Source organism: Ursus americanus, chromosome 18 (genome assembly GCF_024610735.1).
Source record: "Ursus americanus isolate L20-20 chromosome 18, mUrsAme1.1.p, whole genome shotgun sequence".
Lineage (NCBI taxonomy): Eukaryota > Metazoa > Chordata > Mammalia > Carnivora > Ursidae > Ursus > Ursus americanus.
In genome coordinates, this window is record NC_142144.1 from 2,870,113 (window position 1) to 2,896,018 (window position 25,906).

Below are 25,906 nucleotides of genomic sequence, written 5' to 3' on the forward strand. Positions count from 1 at the left end.
CCATCACCATCACCATCACCACCACCATCACCATCACCATCAACATCAACATCATCACCATCATCATCACCACCATCATCATCATCATCACCAGCATCACCATCATCACCATCAACATCACCATCATCATCACCACCATCACCATCAACATCATCACCATCATCATCACCACCATCACCATCAACATCATCACCATCATCATCACCACCATCACCATCATCACCATCACCATCAACATCATCATCATCATCATCACCACCATCATCATCACCACCATCATCATCATCATCACCATCGTCATCACCATCATCATGACCATCACCACCATCATCATGATTACCAACATCACTGTCATTATCACCACCATCAACACCATCACTACTACCACCATCATCATCACCACCAGCATCATCACCGTCACCATCATCACCATCAACAGCATCATTACCACCATCACTACCACCATCACCACAATCATCACCATCAACAGCACCATCAATCACCATCACCACCACCACCATCATCACCATCATCATCATCACCATCATCACCACCATCACCATCACCACAACCATCACCATCAACATCATCACCATCATCATCACCACCATCATCATCATCATGACCAGCATCACCACTATCACCAGCATGACCATCATCATCATTATCACCATCGTCATTACCATCATCACCATCATCACAACTATCACCATCACCATCACCACAACCATCACCATCAACAGCACCCTCATCACCACCATCACCACTGCCGTCACTGTCAGCACCTTCACCCTGTGCTGTGCATCTCTGAGACCAAGGCTATTAGAATCCCTATGTAACAGATGAAGAAACCGAGGCACAGGTTAGCTTGCCCATACTGACCCTGATGGAAGCGTCAGGCCCTGGATGCCAGTGGGTCTACCCACACCCTGCCCTTGTGCCCTCCTTTTAAGCATCTGCTCCCCTGGTCTCCCCAGAACTCTCACTGCAGGGAGCCCATAAATCCTCACCATGCACTTGCCAGGGAGGCTTTATCACCCCCCACCTCCAACCAGAGTCAGGGAGATCAAGGCACAGAGAGGGACAGTCAGGGTGTGGCTGGAGGCCCAGGCTCTCCTTTCCAATATTCGTTCTCGTTCTGCTGCAGCTGTCCGAGCCTGGGAGACAGGAGGAAGTGGGTATGCAGAGCAGACGCTGGCAGTTCTGTCTACACTAATCAAGTTAATTGGATAATTGCCACTTCATGGTGCTTGGTGTTGACACAACCTTGAACTTGGTTTTTCACAGAAGCTTTCCTCTGAGCCTCCCAGGAGTCTCCCCTGGATGGCAGGTCGGGCCTCCTGCTCTCCCAGGACAGGGGCAGCAGGTCCCATTTTCTAGCAGGTGCTCGCATGGAGGAGAACAGCTGAATGACTGTCCCACGTCACCAGGGGACTGACCGTGGACGAGGTGACAGGAGGAGTCTCGCGCCTGCCCACTGCCTCCGGCTCTGACAACTAAATCACCCCAAAGAGACGTGTGTGATTTCATTTCTATTCCATCTGCAGGAGGGGAAAAATCAATGTTTGCTAAATGAAAAGGAAAAGGATCGGCAGGAAGAAAATGTATTTTCAACTTTTAATAGGGCGTTATCGACAATGACAAGTCAAAAGTAAGGCAGCAGGCCTGTCTGGCCGTGGGGCTCGGCTGGGATGGGGTGCCCAGTGGGGGACAGTTACCCCTTCTGCCAAGCCCGGGGTGGCCTGCAGCCCCACGATGGGCTCCAGCTGGGTGCCCCAAATGGGCAGTGGGGCGGGGGAGAGGCAGGTAGGAGGGCAGGGCAGGGACTCCGCTGAGCGTGGGAAGGAAATCGGAGCCAGGATGGGGCCTTCCTGCAGGGCCCACGCCGCGCTCGGGCCACGAAGCTCACCGCAGAGGCCGGGGAGGCTCGGGCATGAGGACGCCGCCAGCAGGAGGCTCTCCGCCCCTTCGGTCTCCTGTGGCTTCAGACCTACACCAGGGGCTCGTTTGGGTGACGTGGATGGGCAAGGTCTGGTTTTATTCGTTCCTGGACTCTGGTGTCTGTTTAGAGAAAGGTGGTTGAACTTCTATGCGGTGGCACAGTGGGGACACGGCAGTGACCAGGGCAGAGGTGTCCTACCTGCAGGGTTTCTGGTTTGGTATTTACAGTGATAGATGGTGAACGGGAGGCCAGGGGCCAAGGCGGGGGTGGGGGGGCTCTCAAGGAAGGTAGTGGAGTCTCCGAGGAAGCTTGTTTCCTGCTGAAGGAGCCGCAGGAATGGAGCCCCAGGGACCAGGAGGGGCCAGTGAGGCTCAGGAACGGGCCGGGAGCCTCAGGGTCCCGCTGCAGGGAGAGGGGCAGGGGGTGAGCCGCGGGCTGCAGGGGTCCTGCCCACGGCCCGCCCCTGCCCCCCTCAGCCAGGAGTCCCCCTCGGGGGCTCGGACAGATGTCCACATCAGGGCAGGCCCAAGCTTTGCGAGGCAGGGGCATCCACACTTTGCAAGCCTCTCGAAGAAAATAAATACAAAATCCCGACTACGGAGTTAGGTCCGGGGCCTGAGAAGCAGCCTTTGCAGGTGAGGGATGTGGCATCAAGTTTCGGGGGCTTCCTGGCAAACCCCCATATCATTGTGCCCCTACTGCTTCTCTTTAAGAATCTGTGTCCTCTGCATTCCGTCTGTGGCCCTGTTGACCCAGGTGGCCCCAGCCTCAGGCCGCCCGGTCACCCCGGCGTGTCCAGTCTTGATCCCTTTCCCTGACTCAGCTCTTGGTGACCTGTCAGTGTCTCTTTCCATGACTTTTGGTGCTCCTAAGTGTAGGCTTCCCGGGGCCTTGTAGCTCCGCTGGGGTCCCCACCGGCTCCCCTGCGAGGGGCCGGCTCAGCACAGAGTAGTCGGGCCCTGCCGACCTTGGCTCCCCTTGCCCGGTGACAGGATTTACGGCGTGCACGGCTGGGGACGCGTCCCGGCTGAGTCTGAGGGGACGGTGGTCGAGGGGACGGTGGTCGAGCCTAGAGAGTTCTCCCAAGGTGACACAGAGAGGCAGGCCAGAGCCAGCTACGATGCCAGGGAAAGGTGTCAGCCAACTGTAGAGTGCAGTGCACACGTGTGCGTTTTCGTAAGACATGGTCCTCGACTCGTCAAGCCGTCTGCCCAAGAGGGGCCCTCTACACGCATTTGATCCTACGTGGTGCAGATTTTTGTTTTTTAAAGATTTTATTTATTTATTTATTTATTTGACAGAGAGAGAGAGACAGCCAGCGAGAGAGGGAACACAGCAGGGGGAGTGGGAGAGGGAGAAGCAGGCTCATAGTGGAGGAGCCCGATGCGGGGCTCGATCCCTGGACCCTGGGATCACGCCCTGAGCTGAAGGCAGACACTTCACGACTGAGCCACCCAGGTGCCCCCGTGGCGCTGATTTTTAAGTTGTTTCCTTTTTAAAGAACAACAACAAAAGAGTAATTCATTTGAGAAAGTCTGGAAAACTGTACAAAGGTAAAGGATAAGAGACAAAATAAAAATGCTAATAATCCCATCATGAAAAAACAGCCATTATTAATACTCTGGCTTTCCCACTAGTCCCTGGCTGACCACAGCTCCCCTCTACGGCTTTCTTTATTTATTTATTTAGGTATCTTTTGAATTGAGGTATAATGAATGTATAAACGTCATGCTTTTAGAGAATACAGCTCAGTGGCTCTTAGTGTATCGGCAGAGCCGTGCAAACACCACCACTAATTCCAGAACATTGCCATCACCCTAAAATGAAACCCCGTGCCATTTGCAGTCCCCCCTCCCCAGCCGCCCCACAACCACCCATCTGCTTTTCATCTCTGTGGATTTGCTTGTTGGGGACATCTCAGGTACACGGACTCACGCAATAGGTGGCCTTCTGGTTCTGGCTTATTTCGCTTCGAGAACGCTCCTGACGTTCATCGCACGGCCGCGGGGGTCAGCGCTTCACTCCTTCTTAAGGCTGAGCAATATTCCATGGTGTGGACACGCACCTTCTGCTAGCCGTCCATCGGCCGGTGGGCTTCGGGCCGGTCCCATCTTTGGCTGTTGTGAACAGAGCTGCCCCAGGAAGGCAAAGCCGGCCAGAGCAGCTGACCAGCAATCCTCTTGTTAGGGGAAATGTCAAGCCCCACGTTTATATTTTAAGGCTAATTTGTGAATTGACCCCCTGGAGGGAGACCGCGTCTTTTCCAAAACACTTTCTGTACCTGAGCAAAGGCGGAGTGGACCTGCGGACTCGAGAGCCCAGTTCCAAGCCCCGCTTCCCAGAGGCCCGAAGGAGGGAGCTGGTCCCTAGTGGGCCTGCTGTGGCTCAGTGCCCCCACGGGGGGGGGGGCGAGCTCCAGGGGGCCAGGGGTCAGGGAGGGCCCCTTGCTGGGACAAAGACCCTCCCGACCTTGTCGCTCCCCCAGAGGCCCAGCAGCCCAGTCTCTGCTTCTGGAAAATGGGAGGATGATGTCCACATCCTTGGGCTGTTGGAAAGGCAGTGAGCCCGCGCCGGGGGGACATACACCGCGTGGCCGGTGGCTTCGGCGCACAGGAAGTGAATCGGTGGGCCGCGAGGGAAAGGAGGGGGTGATGAAGGTAAATGAGCGCTCGGATGGGCGAAAGACAGAGAGGAGGCTCACCTGTGAATGTGGAGGCCACCTCTTGCCCTTCCGGCCAGAGTGGGAGCTGGGGTGCGGGGTCCCCTGCATCCCTCCCACATCACAGTGGAGCCCACATGTGGCCTCGCTGACCACGGGAGAGGGGAGAAGGCAGCTAGAACTCAGGTCGAGGCTGCCGCCTGGTGCCCACAGGGGGTGCCCACATCAGGGACTGGGCAAGTTGCCTTCAGCCCTCTGTGTGTCGCTTCCTCCTGGCAGCCCGCAGGAGTGCGGGAGCTGGAGGACAGGCCTAGGCCTCTCCTGGTGTGGGGGTCATCCATCTTGGTCTGACCCTATTAAAATGCATGATAAAGGGAAGAAAAGAGTGGGCCAGGAGGTCAAGGGGGTGGAGGAAGCCTTTGTGTGCTCCCCCCTCCAGGACTTCAGCAGCCAAGATAAAAGGGGCCTGGGCTTTGTTCTTCTGGACTGGGGAAGGCTTAGCTCAATGGGCTTACTCTGTGGGAAGCAGTCACCCTCAAACCCCATCACCCCTCCACGGCCTGTCGGTCAGGCCAGACTGCAGGCAGCACTGCTCCTGCAAAGATGGTGCTTTGGAACTTTCCTGCCTCCAGAGCTGCTTCCCAGCTCCTGCTGGGGCCCTGAAGCGTCCACGGGGGACAGCCGCCCATGGGCAGGGCCTCCCCCCAGATGGCACTCTGGGAGCTGACCCAAGAGTAGGGCCATGTGGGCCGCCCAGCCTTTGTCCTGGTGCCGGGGCAAGGGGCAAGGGCCAAGCCACTCGGAAGAAGCCGGGCACTCCCTCCATCAGGAGGTAAAGCCACATGGCCTGCTGAGGGGCCAGAGCCCACACTTGGGATTCTAATTCCTCCTGGGGGCCACCGACAGTGAGCCAGGCCGGGGGGCAAGGCCTTTTACGAACATGATATCTTTGACCCTTAAAATCACTTGTTATGGGTTGAATTCTATCCCTCCTCCAAAAAGATAAGGTTGGTCTTAACCACAGGCTCCACACACCTCCCATGTGGCAGGGTTTGGAAATAAGGTCATTCATGGCAGACATACACAGCAAAGGCCCAAGCCGATAGGACTGGAGTCCTCCCAAGACGATGGCCACGCAGGGACACACGGGGAGAAGGGCATGTGCCCACAGAGGCAGAGACGGGGTGCAGCCGCAGCCGAGGAGCGCCTGGCGTCACCGGCACCCCCAGAAGCCGGGAGCGGCAGGAAGCGTCCTCTGCAACGGGTCTCCCCAGGAACACAGCCTGCAGCACCTTGATTGCAGATTCCGGCCTCCGGACTTGGCAGACGCAACATTTCTGTGGTTGGTAAGCTGCTGGGTTTGAGGACAGTCACACAGCGATCCCTGAGCAAGGACCCCACGCTTCGAGGCTGGCACTGCCCGGACAACGTCTGCACGCGGGCCTGTCACCCCACAGCCCTGCCCACCCCCGTGCTCCACACAGAGCCCAGCGGGGCCCAAGACCATGCCCCGCGGAATGTGGCCCCTGGGGAGGCCTGGGCCACCGGGCGGGGGGGGGGGGCAGCCACGTCTTCTAGAAGAGAACTCGGGATGTCCTTAGAAGGTGTCTGCACAGCGGGGGGAGGGGAGTGTGGCCCCCCACCCCCATCCAGTTGTGCATTCTACAGGTGCACCAAGAGGGCTCTGCCAGCCCGTGACTCAGCCAGCACACCTGTGCGGCCAGATTTGACAAGCCCAGAGGCCGGTCCGTAATTCCTGCGTCCTGTCCTTTCTTGGGTGCCTGGAAACCAGCCACCTCCAGGTCCAAAGCCGAGGGTCTTGAACGTGTGGTATGAGCAGATCTGGGACCACGGCCCACGATGACAGAAGCCTCCGTGCCTGCTCTCACTCACCGCGTGAGCTGCTCCGCTCGGAGCGCGGGGCTCACGTCGGCTGGTCCCTCGCACGTCCGTGATGTGCTGTCTCCGGGATGGACGGTCCACGGTGCAGGCCCTGCCCAAGCAGAGTTCACACTCTGGGAGGAGGGACGTGGGGGTCACAGCGATGTGTTAGGGGCAGCCTGAGTTCAGAGCAGGGGCCCTAAGTGGCCTGTGGAGTCCGGGAAGGCTTCTCAGAGGAAGTGCCAGTCCTAAAGGATGAGCAGGGTGGGTCAGGGGAGCAGGGAAGGGTGCAGCAGGCGCAGGAACAGCCTGAGCGGAGGCGCGGAGAGGGCATGGCTCACCGCGAGCAGCAAGCAGCTCTGCCCCGCTAGGCAGCCAAGTGGGGGTGCCGGGCACGGCCAGGTCCCATGGTGCCTGGCCAGTCACATGTACAATCTGGGTTTTATCTGAGAGCACTGGGGAGCCATGGAAGGCTTTGGAGGAGGGGCGGAGGGTCGTTTTGGAGAAAGAGGTGTGAACTTCGGAACGATGCTCCGGTTGTCAGGTGGAGACGTGGGGGGCAGGCGTGTCGGCCAGGGCCCCGCAAGGACTCCAAGACGTACTCATGGGGAGCCCCTGGGGCCCAGGCAGTGGTGTGGGCATGGGGAGAAGTGGACTGGACCAGTGGAAACACTTCACAGCTGGCTCTGTCTGCCTGGCCTGCTCTCCAGAAGGACTCCGCCCCAAACCAGGGGCCAGCCACCCCCGCCCGCCCCCACCAGCAGGCTAGCTCCCAGCCGGCACCTTGTGAGAGCTTGGGATTTCCGTCTACACGTGCCCAGGTAGCCGCCGGGGGAGACCCATGAGCTCCTGTCTTCGCGGGCCCTGGGGCTGCAGAAGCACTCACGGCAGGGTGCGGGCAGCCTCCAAAGGTCCAGGGTCGCCCTCATCAGAAAGCACTTTGTGTGGTTGTGCGAGGCGGGCAGGGGAGCCCTCGGTATGTGGTGTGGACCCAGCCCTGGGGAGGAAGGGCCCGGGAAGAGGCCTTTGTTTCCCCGGGGAGGGAGGTGCGGGCAGACACATCAAGACCGACGCGCCAGCTAATGTCAAGGACCCACTTGACTGAGCCATGGGTGCCCACATATCTGGTCAAACGGTATTCTGGCTGTTTCTGTGAGGGTGTTTCTGGATGAGATTAACACTTGAATCTGTGGACTGAGTAGAGCAGACGGCTCACAATGGTGTGGGTGAGCCTCATCAAATCAGTTGAAGGCATGTCTTTGTTGTTGTTGGTTTGTTTAGAGAGAGAAAGTGAGAGAGGCTAGCCCTCCCTGAGTAAGAGTGAATTCTCCAGTGGCTACCTTCACACTTTATTTGCACATTGGCTCTTCTGGGCCTCCACCTGCTGTTCCCCACTGCGGATCAGGACTTGTCAGGCTCTATGACCTTGTGTGCCAGTCCTCTCTGCACATCGGCCTGGTTCTGTCTCTCTGGAGAACGCTGAGTAACAGCACAACCCCCCCCCCCGGGCTGTCTGGGACCAATGGCTCAGAGCTCAGACATGTCTCCCTCTGGGTGACGGCCACCGCATGAGGAGTGGAAGCCAGGCCTCCACCCAGGACACCCGCCTCCATCTCGCGGGGTCAGGTCCTCAGGGATCAGGTGTCTGTGAAAACTATCCCCAGAGAATCATCCCAAAGCTCTGTTTCCAGCCAGGGCTAGGGTTCCAGAGGTCGCCCTGAGCCTGATACGAACACGACATATCGAATAAACTCCTTTCCCTCTCAGCACCTCTGGGAGATTGGGGGTGTTTGTCAGGCTGCCCTCGTCCGCTTGGCCCATTTCGACTCGGGTCCTATTTGCTCAGGGCTGGGAGATGAAGGGGAGACAGCCCCAGCCTTCAGTGAGTTTACCTCTGGCACAAAGATGGCCTGAAGCTGCCCTTTCCGACCGGGATGTCCTTTGCATTCTTCTCCCCCAGAAACGGGGCTTTGGACGTGAATGCGGCCCATGGCCACCTGCTGGTGTGAGGTTCCCTGTGCGTGAACACACCCATCTGTTTCCACTTTGGATTTGGGGGACAGCCCCGTGCAACAGGGCCGTCTGGGCCAGCAGGTTCCGAATGGAAGCAGGAGACAGAAACCCACCCGAGATGGAGTACATGAGCGGGAACAGTGCTGGTTAGGGCGCCAAGGCCAGGGCTCCTCCTCCCAGAGCCCCACGGCTCTGCTCCTACCTGGGGCAGGGGAGGACCCCCGGGGCCTGGCTCCACCTCTGACCTCGCCTGCCCCGCACCACCGCATCCCTCCCCTGGGGGTGCCCTTTGCTGGGGGTGGGGGCTGGAGGAATCCCCATTCCTTCCAAAGTCAACTTGAGCGCCACTCCCAACCTGACCAGTCCCTCCCCGGCCTCCCACGCAGGTCTCCGGTACGGATCCTGACACGTACGCGTGCAGTTTTTATTTTCTACCTGGTTGTTGACAAACGACGGAAGAATCTCGATGTTACCACAAATTCTCACCGCGATATGAACTAACGGATTTGGCCTCCGATGTCCGTGCAAACACAGCCGCTCACACACGAGCAGCCCGCTAAGTGAGCACCTACTTAGTGCCATGACACCTGGGGCTCGGGGCACAGCGGGTGCCACAGCTGGGGGCGAGCACAGCCCGGGAGCCCTGCGGCCTCGGGTCACCTCCCCGCCGTGCCCCTTGTCGGACTGTGTGACCTCCCCAGGCCTGGCTCCCAGCACGTACTTCTTTAGAGAGAGTGGACACATGACAGGTGACAAGGAGCCCTGCCCTCCCAGAAGGGACAAGACTATCTCACTGAGATGTGATGGAAGACAGGTCAGTCTGGAGCCCGGGGAACAATCTGGATCGGCCCCGGGTGCTGGGAGGAGGCAGGGCCAGCAGGGAGCCAGAGCCTCCACCTGGCGGCCATATGGAGCTCACACCACATAGCACCTGTTCACCGATGCCTCTCCCAGGCCCCAAGGCAGGAATGGGAAACTGAGGCACAGAACGGGGAAGCAAATGGCCCAAAGCCCCCTGGCCCGGATTTAAACCTGGGCTTGTCTGATCCTGGCGCTGGAGCTCCGGAAGGCTACTTGCTCACCGCTGCTGCTGCCTCTTCTGACCGGGATGGGGAGGCAGTGTCTCCGTGGGAGAGGGTCGGTTCTGGGTGCCGTCCCACCCCCATACCAAGAAGGGCTGCTGGCTGGGAGGCACTGCTGGCCACACGCTCGGAGCCTCAGCCCAGCACTGAGCACTCTCACGCATCGGCAGCAAATTTAACACAGGGAGCTGGTGGGTAGATAGGCCACTGCCCTCCCTGGCAGGGCCTTGGTTCACTCCTTGGCAAAGGGCCAGGGTGGGCGCCGGGGATTGCCGTGGGCTGCCAGCCCTCCTCGAGGGGCTAGGGATGTGGCTCCAGGTCCCTGGGCACCCGTGAGTCCTTCGCGTCTGTGCCCCCACTGCTCTGATGGCTAGGGCAGGGAGGGAGGCTCCTGGGGCCTCCAGGCCATGCCAAAGCCCCGTCTGAGCCGGCATCCTGGCAGGTGCGGCAGGACGGCCGTCAAGCTGGGTTGACCCTGAGCGCGGGCCCACTGTCATGGAGCCCACCCAGAGATGGCCAGGCCACCAGAGCCTCACCAGAGCCAAGCAGCAGGAATCACACCAATCACCAGCCGTCCCCAGAGACGCGGCGTGGCTACACGGGGGCCCACAGGTGAGCCCCTGCCTATGCAGGGTGAGCCCACGGGCACAGAAGTGTGCAGACACGGCTCCCAGGACACACTTATCCGCCCAGCTACAGTCAAGTGCAAACACCACCCCCAGGGGAGTGGATGTGCTCACACACGTCTGCACACCCACGTACGGCAAGCCCGCGTGGTTGTTCATTTCCTGCGTCCACGTGACTGGGTCACGGGGTGTGCGGATATCTGGGTGTGTCTGGGACGGTGCTTCTGGATGAGATCAGCATTGCCATCAGCTGATGGGGTAAAGGGCTTGCTCTCCCCAGTGTGGGTGGGCCTCACCCAACCTGTTGAGGGCCCGAAGAGAATGAAAAGGCCGAGCGAAGAAGTCACTCTCCTACCCACCAAGTGGGCGGCCCCGGCTCTCGGGCCCTAGGACCTGGGCTACAATTTACACCACAGGCTCTGGGGCCCTAGCTCGTGGACAGAAGATGACAGAACTTCTTAGCCTCCACAATCGCATGAGCCAATGCCTTACACTAAACCTCTCCCCTCTGTCTCTGTGCACACTCACACACACATCGGTTCTGCTTCTCAGGAGAACACTGACTAACACACCACCCCCAGGACACGCGCTCTGTGCGTGGCCATAGGTGGCGGCAGGCGCTGGGGACTCTGGGAATCTCCGCTAACAGTCACAGCGGGCCGGTGACGCCGGCTCTGCCATCAGCACTGTCTTCATGGGAGAGGGACGGGGCTCAGATCTGGCTGCTAGCAAACGGCAGATCTGGGGCTCCCCGTCCAGCTCACAGTCTTGCCTCCAACTCCCAAAGGTCTGTCCTTTGCCTGCAAACACGCGAACACATGTGCGGACCGCAGCATGGATACCAGCCGTTTGCACGGGCCTCTGGGTGCCCCAGACACCCCAGGGACTACAGGCATGCGTGCAGCCCACAGGCTCGTGTACACCCCAAGCATGTTCACGCCTGCAGCGCACGCCCACGGACGCACACATGTAAGCCGTGCACACTCACAAGGGAGCAGAACTGCCTACCCGGCCCCTCCCTCCCCACGCAGCGACGCCCAGCCCCTGCCGGGAACTGGATGGAAGACAGGCCCACCCCACCCTCTCTCCCCGTCCCCAAAGCAATGACATCTTCCTCGGCTCCTGCCATCAGCGGCCGGGCTGACGGATGGCCCTGTGCGGTGACTCAGCAGCCGTCAGCCGGTCTGTGCAACGCCGTTCCTTCTGCCAGCCTCGGCCCGCGCGTCTATCAGAAGGCAAACTCCTGCCCCCCGCCCCCCCCCCCCGGCAGCGCTTTGGCAAAGGTGAAGCACGGGCCCCACGCACACCCCACGGCCAGGCGCTGCGAGGGACCGTGCTGGGACGGGCCCTCGGGCCTCCAGCCCACGACCCTAGGCAGCCCCCCAAGGGATGTGCCTCCAAGTCCCAGCTTCTCCAATGGGGGGCAAAGGAGCCCCCAGGGACTGAGTCATGCTGGAACGATCAGTGTATGTCTTGGGCCCGGCGTGGGAACCGTATTCTCGAGCCCAAATGCACGCCCCCTTCCACATGATCGCATGTCTTGGGCACAACAAGACCAGCTTTCTGCTGAATGACCCGTCGTCATCTACACGACAACAGGACGGACAGCGTCTGCCTGGGCGGGGCACGTGCGCTTCTCCAGACGCGCAGGCAGAGAGCCTCCCTCAAGAGCAGACAACCGGGCCCGACTCCCGGGCTCGAAGCCGGCCTTTGCCATTTGGCAGCTGCGTGGCCTTGCATCGGTGACGTCTCCAATCTGGGCCTCAGTTTCCACACTTGTCCAGAGGGGCCAAGAGTGGGACCCTCGCAGGGTCGAGTGCAGGAGTCTACAATAGCATCCTAAGGCACAGCACCCCGGCCAGGGCGAGGGCCTCCCAGGGCTGGTCTTGTAACTGAAAACACACACGCTCCAGTGGCGCCTCGCGCCAGCCCTGGGAGCTCGCGGTCTTCCCCCTGTGCTCCAGGCTAGAGGATCAAGGCCCCGGAAGGCCCACAACTTGCCCAGGACCTGCCATTCACCGAGGACCCAGGCCAGGCTAAAGTCCCTCTGGTTAATACAGTCCAGGATCTGAACTCCCCAGGGCCACAACCTGAACTTCAGAATACCAGGATTTCATTGGTTCCTGGGACAATATTTCCCAAATCAAAGCCATTCCAGAAAAATCCACAGGGTACGCTTGCCCCCAGAAAGGTGATTATTCGTCGGATTTCGCTCTCTGAACAGGACTTGGCCATCGTCGGCCCGTGCCCGGGGCGGGGGGCCGGCTGTCCGCCCCAGCTCACCCAAGCTGGCTGGCCCCGCTGTCCCATTCTGTCCCACCCTGGGGCTCAGAGGAGCCGGCTGTGTTCCTCTCCCCGCCTGGAAGGCCGACACTGACAGGCTGCCTCGTTTGCCTCCCGCTACCCCGGGAATAGGACACCATCCATCCCAGGGCTGCTCCGCGGTCAGCCGCCGAGAGATGCCTACCCTGCGGCAGCTCGCTTCGAGGGGTCGGGGCCCGGAGTCTGGCTGAGGTCAGTTTGCCCTCTGGGTTTGCTTGGGCAGGAGGGGGGAGAGCCCCCTGGTCACCCCAAACCGCCCTGGCCCACCCTTCCCGTCAAGACCCTGGTGACTGGGGATTCTCCTGCAGGAGAAGCCCCCTTTGTCTCCCCTGCCCCACAGAGGGGGAGGGGCGGCGTGGCTTCCTCTGGGTGGGGGAGGGCTCAGGTTCATTAATCCCCAGGGGCTGAGTCCCCCGCCCCAGCCGGCCTCGAGCCCAGGTGCGTGACTGTCACCAAGATAAAAGAGACATAATTAAGTTCCAATCAGCAAAGTGATTTGTTATCATAATGTAATATTCCCGTGCAGCCCCTGGGCCCACAGATCTGTCTCCGTCAGGCCCGCTGGGTGGGGGTCTCTGCGCTGAGCTCCAGGCCTTCCTGCCACCCCGGGCCCAGCTGCTGGAGGAGCCGCGGGAGGTGGCTTCCATGCCGCCCTCCCCCAACTCCAAGCTGCCCAAGGTGGTGATGAAGTCATTTTTCTAAGGAACGTTCACCTGGAAGAGAGCCCTCTGCGAGCCAGCGGCTCATCGAGCTGGGAAGGCAGGCCCAGGGGAGTGGTGGGGGCGGAGGGCGGCGGGAAAGGTGGGGGCGAGGAGGACCGCGGGTCGGTGCTGCGGGCCTGCTGCCGCAGGGGTGATTTATGTGGGCGCCCCTCCGAGCCAAGCCGCTGCCCCTGCCCGGCCGGATGCAGCCGCTGCGTCAGGAGGGAGAGAACCCGGGGCCGCACAGGCCCCCCCCGCAGCTGAGCCCACCTGGCCTCCGGCGTGGGGGTAGGCTCCAGCCTAGCGCCCCGGGACAGACAGCACCTAGTCCAAGTTTCTGGAAATCCCACCTCGGGCTCCCCTCCAGCATGAGCCTCAGGGGGAACCTGGACGGTCCCCTTAACGCTCCTCTTCGTAAACACTGCTCGCACAGGTTCAGTGCCCACGTGGCTAGGAGCCCCGGGCGGGGGTCAGGCAGACCCTGGTTCGTGCCTGGGGGCCGAGGCCCACCAGGTGCACCACCGCCCCCACCCCCACGCCAGGCCATAGCGCCTCCTGTGCCTCAGTTTCCCCTTCTGAGAAACACGTGTCAATCAGACCAGGGCCGGGGTTGTCAGGAGGGTAGAGACCCTGGGTGTGGGGCCGGGGCCAGAGCGAGGGCTCGGGCATTCATGACCACCAGGAGCGGAAGAAGCCAGCAAGGAATGACGGACGGGGAGCCGGCTCCTGGAGGTTAGGGTGGGGAGGGGGCCTCAGGGCACTTTGTTTACAACTTTCTGCTTTTCTGTGGTTTCCACGTTTGCTAAAATGGGTCTGTTGACTTTCGGTGGGGGGAGCATGGGCTGTGTGTGGCCCAGAGCCGGGCGGGTGGGGGCGGCGTGTGGGCAGCCACAGCGGGCTGGCGGGTGGGCCCCACCTGGGAGGCGGCCGGGCGGCGGCTCGGAGCACAGAGCGCGTCCTGGCGCCAGAGCTCGCAGGCTGCCGTCCCAGTGGAGGAGAATGGGCTGTCGGGTGAGGCACCACCATTCATAGCAGCTCCCCGGGGCCGGGCTAGGGCCCAGGGAGGCACACGGCTGCCTCCAGGCAGGGCTGTCCCCATGCTTCCGCTGCACAGTCCTCATAAAGGGCCTGTTCTGTACCTGATTTTCTTGGTTCCACGTGGTTCTCCCAATGCCTTAGGCAGGTGCATGACTGCGCATTTCACCAGGGAAGGAAAAGAGGCCCAGAGAGGCTGAGTAATTGCCCAAAGTCACACAGCTCCAAGGGACAGAACCGGGTTGCAGACCCGAGTGGACAGACAAGAACCGGTCGCTCAGCCTCCCAAGGGTGCGCCAAGGGCTTGGTGAACCAAGCAGGAGTTCTGTCTGGGCCCCAGCCTGGCACCCAGCACACGCTTCAGAGCTGTTTGGGGACAGGGGACAGACACTAGGCCCCAAGTGTGGCTGACGAGGCCCATGATGAGGGCTCTGGGAAGCTGCCCAGACCAAGGCGGGGCTCAGCCCGGTCAGGGAGGACTGGAGCGGGGTGGAGAAAGGGGAGGGAGGGTCTAGAGAGGAGCAGCCTGCCCCCACCAAGCGAAGAGCAGTGTGGCCATCCAGAGGAACAAAACGTGAGACCCCCCCCACCAGGGCTCTTTGCAGACCCCAACAGCTGTGACGGTTATGGGTGGGGGTGCTCTACCCCAGGCGGGACCTGCTCTTGGGGAAGATATCTCCCATGGAGGGGGTGGGTGGGAGGGGTCGGGCTGTGCTCTCCCGGGGGTGGCCCTAGATCCCTGCCCTGTTTGTGAAAAATGAAGGTTTCCAGGCCCCGTGCCAGAAGACCCACTGGCACACACCACTGGAGATGGGGCCCTAGAAGCTGGGCTCGCTGAGACGCCAGGGGTTTCAGCCCCCTGCGTGGTGCCCGGAAAGCAGTGAGCAGGCTCACCCCCAGCATGATGCCTGCATGGGGCTGGGCCTCGGCTGGGCCGCCTGGAGCCTTTGGGGTGCAGCACCGAGCCCCTCGGGGCCAGCCAGCTCTGAGGGTCCTGTGAGTGAAGCAGGCTGGCCGGTGGGAGGGGCAAGCAGAGAAGGAGTTGGAGCCGTACCCCTCCAAGTACTCTGTCGGTACCTGCAGGCTGGTGGGGCCGTCGAATTTGGGTTCAGTAATAACTTCAGTAATCACCCTGGCTGGGATGGCCAGGGTGGCCTCCATGCCAACTGCAATCAGCTGGTCCTGGCTGCAGGAGGAGGGCTGGGAGCCAGGCTCAGCAGGAGAAGGAGTCGCGTTTGATTAGTCATGTCTGCCACGGGTTCAGGAGAGGGACCGGAGTTGGCTGTGTCCTTCCCGGCAGTAAGCTATCACAGAGAGGGCCCCCCCACAACCCTGCTGACATGCAGCCAGGGCGTGGGACGCAGGTCAGCTCTCCTCTCCCCTTGGACACAGCTCACATGTCTCCCTTCTAGAGACTTCTGTGACATGTCCCACTGTACATCCACCACCCACCTGTCCGTCTGACCAACTGTGCACTACCCACCTGTCCAACTAGCTCTAGCCAAGGCCCGTGGGGACAAAGACGCTGGAGGGAGAGCCACGGCCTTCCGCACACGGCCTGCCTGCAGACAGCACACGCACACCAGGGAGTTAGGTCCTGGCCCTCAGGGACCACCCTGGAGCCGTCAGAGAGGCCCAGGATGGCCCAGTCAGGGTCCTCCCGGCTCCGCAAGGGCCCATGAGCCCCGTGAGGAGTCTGGGAGATGGGACAGCAGGTGGGAGCAGGGGAGTGCAGGCACACTTCCCCAGACAGCGAAACAAAGAAACTGGAGTGGATACCTGGGGATGGCCGCAGGACACTGTGGGTCCAGAAGGGTCCAGATGGGGTCTTGGGAACTAGCTCTGGCCTCCCGTCAGACCACCCTGGGTCACCTCGGTGGGAGGGCTGAACTTCTCAGCCTCAGCATCTGACTCTACGGAACGGGGATGCGGGTCCTGGCCCAGCCGAAGTCTTGTGCGGGTCCCGTGCTGGGCACAGAGCTGGACACACGCCCTGAAAGTGAAGGGAGAGGCCCCTGGCTCCCGGGGCGGTCTCATCTGCTGTGAGAGGCCGAGCTCAGCAGCCTGGGTGGCCGCCAGCTTCGGGAGGCATCCCGCCAGCTGCTGGGTGCACAGGAGAACGTGTCAGGGAAAGCACCCAAACCCTTGCAAGAGGGAAATAACGTGATCAGGAGGGGAAGAGGCGGCTTATGCCAAGACGGTTCTAGCAGTGCTATTCATACTACGAAGAGCTGGAGCCGTCCCAGGTGCCCAACAATGGGGAGCAGGGAAGCCAGCGCCTGGCGGGCAGCTGTGCGGACCCCGCAGGCTCCCAGCGCTTGGCCGAGCGAGCTGCAGAGGCAGGGAGAGGGCAAGACCGGGCCGGTGGGCATGCCGGCCACCACGTCACGGCTGCCCGAGGCTGGCGGGGCAGGGGGTGCAGGCAGAGGAAGCCCACAGCGGGGAGAGCGCTTGAGGTCACCCTGTGGCCCCGCCCTGCAGGAAGCCCCCGTGTCGGGCTGCACCCCCCAGAGCAGGGAAGGGGCTCTGGAGTCACGTTTGGGAACTAGAGCCAGCCGGTCATGAACAGTGGTGCCCATGAGGCTAGCGCGTCCGCCTCCCTCACCTCCCCGAGGGGTGGCGACAGTTCTGTTAAACCAGAGGACAGGGCCCGCCCCTTGTCCGGCCGGTGGGCATCCAGGAAGGGGCAGCTGCTGCTTCACTGGACAGCAAGGGTGTTGTGGAGGGCGCGCCTCACAGACTCCAGCTATGCAGACTGTTCTGGAACTTGGGGCCCCCGCACCTCTCCCCCTGAGCCACCTCCTCCCATGGGAGCCGACACCTGAGCGTGTTGGGCAAGAGTTGCCTGCAGTCCTTTGGCGCACTCGTGCAGGCTGGCGCCCAAGGAGCAGGGGGCGGGTGGGGGGAGGAGGAACCCGGGACTCCCCACCCCCAGCCCAGGCCAAAACCACCAGGGCAGCGGGGGGCGGGGGGATTGGAGACCCTTCGGGAAGGGCATGGGCCAGTGGGGAGATTCGGGAGCCTGCCAGGTGGATAGGACACGCCTGCAGGGCTCTCCCTGGACCTCCTCAGGGGGGTGCACGGCTGTGGGAAGCGGGGCCCAGCGAGACTGCAGGGGATCCGGCACTACACAATGCAGCCTCGAGTGCCAGGCCCCAAGCCGGCCTCACTGAGCCAGGAGGACACAGATGGCCGGGTAGAGCGCAGAGGAGCCTCTCGGAGACCTGGCCCTCTGGGAGACAGAGAGCTGCCCCTGGAACCTTCCAGGTGCGTTGTGGCCACGCTCCTCCAGGACCTGACACTTGGGAAGCCCTTTCTTGGTCATTGATTGATTTGGTTCACACTCAGCACCATCTTTTTGCAAATCTTACAAATAGGGAAGCTGAGTCTAGGTGAGTTCTGGCAAAGAACATGGATGGACTCAGTATTCGAACCCAGGTCTCCAGGGGGCCTCCCTGTTTCTTCTCTACCGAAACTTGCTGCCACCACCCATGGCCCCTGGATTACGAAGCCCACGGTGGTGGTGGGGGGGGGAGGTCCTGGCCCTGCTCCCCGTCGTGCCCCCGTGTCCAGCACTCTGCGGGCACCCAGAGGGGCACATCAGCCTGTCCTTGTGTTCCTCAGACCTCTGGCCGCAGCAGCTCTTCCCTCCCCCCTCTGTCCTGGTCGGCTCTGGGCTCCGGCTCTGCTGGACCCCGGGCGTCTCCTCTGAAACCCGATAGAAGAGCTGAGCACGTACAGCCATTTTCTCAGATGAATTATAATTTTCCTTCATTTCCCCTCCAAAACACACTAATTAAACAGACATTGTTAAGACAGCCAATTGAAATTCAAAAAAGCATCCTCTTTCTAAAGAACATGTCCATTTCTTTAGAGGCAATTGTGCGCATTGTGGAAACCGCACACGGATGCACACACGTGCACGCATAGACACGCGTGCACACACGCACACACACACGCATGCACGCAGGCCGGTACAGGCGCCCAGCCTCACCTGAGTGCATGCTCTCCTGTCCAGTGCCGGGACTGGGGCTGTTCAAGTGAATTTTTTCTTTTTCCCAACGTTTGCCACGGTGACCAGGACACAGATAACCTCAGGATGCTCTCCTCCTGCCGCTGCTAGGGCGGTCCTCGAGCCAGGCGGCGACTCCCCTTCCAGGGGCCCCTTCCCCTGCTGGCCGCTCACACAGGGCACGTCATCTGCTTCACGTCCCCTTCCCCTTCCTACCCGAGCCCAGCCTGGGGGTGGAGGAGGCCTCCCCCAGCCCAGCGAGACCCCGAGCCCAGCCTCCGGGGTGACAGGCCACTGGCTCCCAACCGATAGAAATCTCAACTTTCAAAACCCAGAGGGAGCTGGGCCTCCAGGTAATTGCGGGGCGGCTCACCTGGGCGCACCCCCTTTAAATGTAACTCCTCGATTTTTTTTTTTTAATCGAAGTGTAGCCGACATACAGGAAGGGGACTTGAGACGAGGAGCGCTCCGCATAGCCACTACCCAGGCGAGAACTAGAACTCTACCAGCCCCAGAAACGGCCTGAGAGCCCCCAGCGCCCCGGCCACTCAGCACCCCCTGGACCCGCCCCAACCCCTAACACCTGGGACCACTCTCGCCTGTTGGAACTTTGGACAATGGCAGTCCCCAGTCCCCACTGGAGAGTCCTGGGCAGCCGGCAGGTGCAGGGACGTAAGGACTTATCTTGCATGCCGCTGTCCAGGGATGCCTGGGACCCCTACAGCTTGGAGCCATCACGGGCAAGGCTGCAGTACCCCCCCCCCCCAGTGCCTGCCAGGGTCCTGGACACTCATCTCCATGGGGCACGTGCCTGGCAGGGGACTTGCTGGGTCCTTGGCTAGCGATCCCACCGCCACTGTGGACAGCAACCTCCACGTGTCCTTCACTCCCAGCCTCCTTGAGGAAAGGCACGGCTTCTTGGGTGGGTCTCTCCTGCCCCCTGAGTCCCGTCCCCTCCCTCCCGGACGTTTTGCCCCTCCTGGCCTGTGGTCTCGCGCCTGCATCCGTTCTCCTGGCTAACCGCGGAGCTATGCTTTCTAAAAGTTTGGGGGCAAAGTCCCGTGCAGCAGGCCATTCGGGGAAGGCTCGAATTCGCAGGGCCTTGCGGAACACGTAAGCTCCCCCAGCCCCTATGGGGCTCGGCTGCCCAGCACCAGGGCCCAGCTGTAGTCCTGCCCGGAGTTACTGCCCCAGCCCCTCCAGCTCGTGTCGCAGGCTGAGCCCGCCTGAGGGATTCCCACAGATTCTCCAGCTGGGAAGGTGCTGGCCCCCAAGCAGGGAGTCCCAGCAGGGGAGTCGAGGGTCAGCCAAGATTCAGAGACTGGTGACTCAGGCTTTGAGGAAACTCAGCCTGCCCAACCCTAGGGCTCTCCTTGGCCCTCCCCTGCACCCTCTCCCAGAAGACCAGAGCCCTGCTATCCACACCCACCAGAGCACGAGACACCTTGACACAGGAGCTGACTCACACCTCCGCGGGGAGGGGAGGGGTCTCTGGGCTCCCAGCAGCCCCTTCCTCGTGGACCCATTCCTCGCTGGACCCCCGGTGCAGGTGCCAGGAGGGGCAGGCTCGACAATGTCCCTGGGGAGGAGGGGTCAGGTGCATGCCCCTCCACCCTCCTCCAGGTGCCATGGAGTCTAACTGCCCTGGGATGGGTAGCCCTTGTAAGATGGCCCCTCCTAGGTCCCTGTGACCTCAGCGAGGGCTGCTGCCATCCCCCCTCTCGGAGACCTAGGCCCCCTGGAGGCTAAGCTGACACACGCGGGCTGAGGGGTTAATGTGGGCAACGGGCTGGCGGGGGCTCGGGCTCCCAGTTCCATCCGCTCCCCTGGTTCTGGATCTCGGGGGATGGAATGTCCTAGATGGTGCTGCCCCTGGGGAGAGAGGAGGTGGGGGCAGGGTGGCAGGCCCGCAGCCCCTGAGGATAAATCCCACGTGGTCGCAGCTGCTTCCTCGGGATGGAGAGCTCAGAGGGCCCCGGGAGCTGGGCCGGGGGGTCCCCGGAAAGAGCCCCCTCCTCACTGCTGGGTGCGTGAGGGCCCGAGCCACCCTCCCAGCACACACTGTGGCAAACCGATCCAGTTAGCACACAGTGAATGCCTGCTGTGTGCAGGGCATGGTACTTGCCGCCAATGACAGACATGGACATGCACGACTGGTGAGCGTGGGGACGGAAGACTTCCTGGAGGAGGCAGCACAGCCACGCCAAGGTGAAGGAGGGGGTCCAGGCAGGGTATTCCCACAGATGAAGTGCTTGTACAAGGGCCAAGAAGCTGGAGCTGGAGCCTGAGTGTGTGAGAGAATGTGTGTGTATATGCGTGTGTGTGTGTGTGTGTGTGTGCGTGTGAGTAGAAGGGAGTGTGCCTGCTGTCGGTGTGAATATGAGTGAGTGTGAGTGTATGTGAACACAGATGAGTCTGAGTGTGCAGATATGAGTCTGAGTGGGTGTGAGTGTGCATGTGAACACAGGTGTGAGTCTGAGTGAGCGTGTGTTAGAGTGAGTGAGTGTCTGGGACACACATGGCAGGTCAGCTGGGCCTCGTGCGCCACGACAAGGTGAGGAGTCAGGACAGAATCCTGAGGCCCCGGGCAGGAGGCTGGGCAGAGGCTGGAAGTGGCCGGGGCACCAGCTGGAGGCCAGGATGATGTTGCGGGGACAGGGGCAGTCCTGGACAGGGCCGGGTCCTGGGCCAATCTGAGCGGGGTCGGGCAGAGAAATGTTTTGTATTTATACGTACTAGTCAGTGCTTGCTGTGTAACAAACACCCAAATTCAGTTGGTTACAAGAACCCATAGTGGCTTCCTCGCCAGCGGGTCTGTGGGTCCGAGATGGCTGTGGGGGGCGGGCTGCAGGCTGGGTTCGGGTCTGCTCCTCCATCTCCTCCTCCTCCCTGAACCAGTGGCTCCCCGCACACTCCTGGGGGCAGGTCACCAGAGCAGAAGAGACCCAGCTGCGGAACCGGGGCAGGGCCAGGCACGCTCACCTCCACTGGCGATCCCTCAGCCCAGGCCTGCCCTGCCGCCCGGCCCCACGGGGTAGTGCAGGGAAGTTCCTCCACCAACACCCGGAGGCCAGGGCGCGGCGGGGAGCCTGGCAGAGGGCGGGAGGAGCTGGGCACCCCACCCAGGGTCCCACCTTCCTCACGGTCGTTGGGAGGAACACCGTCAGGACGTGCAGGGCCCCGCACCGCGCTCAGGACACAGAGGAGCAGACCCTGCCCACCTGCCCAGGAGGACTTGGCAAGCTCTTCTAAGTACCTTCTAAATGGGGGCTGGGAGGGGGTCAGGGTGCACTGAGCTTCACTCCACGGAGTCCCTGGTGCAGGGATGCCACGTCCTGGCAGGAGCGCCCTCTGCTCAGGCCGGCAGCCCGCCTGGGTCCCACCTCTGTCTCCAGGGGGCAGATCATCGGTGTGTGTTGAACGCCTGCTGAATGCCGTGCCCCGCCCCACAACACAGAGCCCAGTGCTACAGACAGGGGTGGAGGGAGAGGAGAGAGAGGGAGGGTGGAAGGGGGCAGAGGAGGGGAGAGTGAAGAGAGAGGGTGGGGGAGGGGAGAAGGGAAGAGGAGGGGAGAGAGAGGGAGGGAGGAGGAGGGAGGGGATAGAGAAGGGAATGGGCGGGGGAGACAGGAGAGGGAGGGGAGGGGGAGAGGGAGCAGGCTGCCGCCTCTGCCTGCTGTCTTGGCACCCCTTAGCCCCCCGAGGTGACCAGGCCCAGGGGAAGCCATAAATCTCAATGACCGCCCCCCCAAGTTTTCTCCCTTCCTGAAACAACAGATATCATTTCGTTTTTTGCGGTCCAGACTCCCAGAGGGCTTTCTGATAAAAAGCCACTTCTTCAAAACATCAAACCCAAGTCCTTTCAGGCAGCCACGGGGTCAGGCTTCCCTCCTGGGGGTGGAGCGGGGAGGCGGCCGGGTGTCTAGGTGGGCCTGCCTGCCTGTCCACCCGGCCGAGGGTCCACACCGAGGCCACAGGATCCCTGACCCTGTCCTGGCCTCCTCCAATCTGCCGCGACACCACTGAGGGATGGCCAGCTGATCTCAGCTTGGTTACCACTGGTGGCGAGGGGCTCACTCCCCGTCCGCGCAGGCTGATCCTGGGAGGACCCTTCCAAAGGGAACTGCCTCCCATGCGGTTTCAGATCTGCCTCCTGCAGCGCGCCCCAGACCCGGGCTCCCTCGGGGGCCGCCCGGAGCGCCCGCTCCTCTGTGCCTGTGTTGTGACCCCTGGCAGCTAGGGCCCACTGAGACATGGAGGGGGGCCCCTGGGCCGTGGGGGGGAGGGGGAGGGGTGGTTTCATTCTGGGCAGAATCCCTCTCGGCCCCAGTCTTTCCAGGCGGGGTGTTCTCTTCAGTCGGGGATCCCCATCTAGCTCCCCACCTCCCAATTCTTTTGTAGCCCCACCTCCCACCCCCCCAGGGCCCATGGAGGTAATGCCCGTGTCCACCGCACAGGGAGGAGCCTGGGGCTCTGGGGCCCCCCAGGAAGCGGCGGGGTCAGGGCAGGGCCCAAAGGAGATCCCTCAGTCTGTGCCTGTCCTGCTCCAGGAGCAGTTGCTTGGGAACCTGCTGGGTCCTTCCTTCCAGGCACGGCCCCCACTGGCCCCTCACAATAGGCGGGGGGCAGCTTCTGCCGACCCCATTCTACAGACAGGGAGACTGAGGTTAGCAGGGGACCACATGGCCCCCTCCTTGGGGAGGTCTTCCCCACCGGCCCTGCAAGCTGGAGATGAGGCTACACATCCCAACTCTGAGTTCTCCTCTGGGGGGACGGGAGGGGGACATGGGTCACAGTCCAGCCTTTCCAAGCTCAGCCTGCGCGGGTTTGTCTTACATTCAAGAGGCGTGAACTTGCTCCCAGCGCAGAGCTGGGTCCACGGGGCTGGGCAGCCCCTCCGATCTGTGGGCTCTACAGGAAGGGGCCAGTGTCCGGGCAGCCCTTGCAGGCTGGAGCGCCCGGTGTTCCTGCTTCCCCAGGGAGGGGCCTCGCCTTCCTCCACATCTGGGGTCCCTCGGATATGGTTGTAGGAGGCCTGCAGAGAAAGGAGCATGTGGCCTGAGCAAGCTCAGCTACTCTCTGAACTGGAAACCTCAGGGTACTTGTACTCATTACCCCTGCCCCCCACGCAACCCCCACCTCGGGCACAGTCGGAGGAAACAGACTCAGAGAGGCTCAGCCACTGGCCCAGGGTTACTCAGCAAGTACACATCAGAGGCAGGGTTTGAACTCAGAGTGAGACCCAGTCCGCTGGGTCAAGGCCACAGCCCTGCCCCCTCGCCAAGGGACACGTTCAGGGGTCCCCCGTGAGGATGGCTGAGGGATGCCTGGCCTCAGGAACCACCGCCTCCTCCCCCGGCCCAGAAGTGCCCATCTGGACCCTGGCACCGGCCTGAGCCTCGAGCTGGGCACAGGGGCATCTGCCAGCCTCACTCCTAGCTGTGTTGAGAACCGGGGCCCCAGCAGGTCAGGCATGAGCACCCCGGTGCTCCTTCGTGGGGCCTGCGAGGGGCCGAGTCCTTCCCCAGACCGGCCAGCATCTGCACCAAGCAGCCCTTTTCCCTCCGCGCGGGCCTCACGGGCGTGCAGGGAGTCCCTCCAGCGGGGGCACATCGGCAGTGCCCCAAGGGAAGCCCTGTGGCCGCCGCTCAGTCCTGCCAGTCAGTCGAGAAAATTTGACTCCTGGATAGCCCAAAGCCTCACTGTGAGTGTGGGGACATTTTGTTCCTTCCCTCATTCCTTCCTTTACTCCTGTGCTGGGCTCAGAGAGGCCATGGCAAGCATGAGCGCCTTCTGGCTCCTGAGGTCTGCAGGTCTCAACGGACAACTTTGATACCATGCGGTGGGGCCTTGGCCGTGCTGAGCTCAGAGTGTGCATGTTGGAGGGCCCAATCCAGACTGGGGGGAATCAGGGAGGGCTGCCTGGAAGAAGTCCCATCCAAGCTGAGACAGCAAGGACGGGAGAATCTGTCCAGATGGGGAAGAGGAGGAGGTGAGGGAATGCCGGGCGCTGGTAGGAAGAGCGGATCCTATCCTGGGGCGGGTGGAAGCCTGTGTGGCCAGAGCACAGACTAGTGGAGGTGCACGCAGGGCAAGGAGTTTGGACTCTGTCCCAAGGGCCGTGGCCACCTCCCCAAGCCAGGCTTAGTGCTGCGTGCTGCAGATGTCATGCTGCCCCCGTAGCCTGCAGCGAGCAGGGCTTTGCCTCCAGGGCTGCGTGGCCCAGAGACAGGAAATGAGCAAATGAACACAGGGCTGGGGGAGCAGAGAAGGAAATGAAATCCAGTGTCAGGGCAGGACTCGCTCCAGACCCCCAGGAGAGCAGGGCGCCGGCGCGCACGGGCAAGGATGCCAGGCGTCTGGAGACCGTGCCGACCAGTCTGCAGCCCAGGGCGCTGAGACTTTCAGGCCCCAGCAGGCACGGCTCGGTGGGGCCATGGTGATTGTTGGTGAGTCAGGGCCAGGACGCTCCTGGCTGGAGACGGGCTGGCCACACCAAAGCCGAGGCGTCCTGGGGCCTGCAGCCCAGGGGGCGGCAATGGTGCCAAGCGCCGGCTCCTCCCCGCGTGCCCACCGCCTCCCCTTCCCCCGGACCCGCACAAACAGTGGAAAGCACTTCACCAGCACCGGAGCCCCGCAGACATGGGACGGGGCTTTGGAACGTCCTTCTGGTGGGAAATGTATTGGAAGGAAATTGAGGCATTCATGGGCAGCCTTGCCCTTGAGCCCACATCCAGCCCCAAACCGGGAAAGCGGGAAGCAGGCGTGACAGTTCCGGGGCAGGTGGCCCCCCTCCCACCGCTGTCCCTCTCCTCCTGCCCCATGAGGGTGAACCCGTGTAGAGGGGCTTCCTAGGACCCCCACCCTCCTCCTTGGTGACGACATCTGGAGTGGCCGAGGAAGTGCATGGAGATAATCTGCTGGCCAGTCGATAACCGTCTCAAGCACCCTCCCCACACACCTTCCAGTGCTCGTCCGGGGGCCCAACCGTGGGCGTCCCTCACCCCCTCTTCTGCTCCGGTCACTGCGCCCCCCCCCCCCCACGCAGCCACTGCCTACCTGTGTCTTGGGACTTGGCTCACAGCCAGGCCTCTCCTCCCCACCCCCCTCCCCTTGCTGTGCGGCCCCCTCTGTCCACTTGCTCGACACCTGTCTCTCCTACAGCATAAACCGCACGCTTCCTTTTCCTCCCTGTCCCACATCTCTCCCCCGTCCCTGCGTGGCCGGGACCCCCCTCCACACATGCCCGTGCACACCCCTGACACGGACACAGGAGTGCACACACACGCATGCTGGTGCCGCACACGCACACACACACAGAGGAATCCCGGCTTCAGGGTCTGTTCTGGGCACCGCTCCCCCACAGCCCAGCACCTGCATCGTGCATTTGCACCTTGCTTAGGAGACGGGCACAGAGATGTTGGTAACGGGCCTGGGGCCCCACAGCGAGTGCACAGCAAAGCTGGGATTCGGATCAGCACTACTCCTTCACCATCAGCCCCACGGCCCAGGTCACAGCGAAGAGGGATCCTGTGGCCACTGGGTCCTCACTGGAGCTTCTCGAAGGGTGAAGAAGGAAGATTTGGCAGACTTCCCCCACCCCACCCTCTTGCCTGTCAGCACAACATAAAAG

The 25,906-nt window shown here is 61.9% G+C and overlaps 1 long non-coding RNA gene across 2 annotated transcripts in view; it reads right to left on the reverse strand.

The window, feature by feature from the left end:
• Positions 1 to 1,603: 1,603 nt before the first annotated feature.
• Positions 1,604 to 25,906, reverse strand: part of LOC148108539 (uncharacterized) — an 88,485-nt gene continuing 64,182 nt past the window's right edge. For both annotated transcript variants that reach the window (XR_015727258.1, XR_015727257.1), the window contains 2 exons: positions 3,878 to 4,106; positions 1,604 to 3,433 (listed from right to left, as the gene is read on the reverse strand). This is a non-coding gene — a long non-coding RNA (uncharacterized LOC148108539). The remainder of the gene's footprint in view (positions 3,434 to 3,877; positions 4,107 to 25,906) is intronic.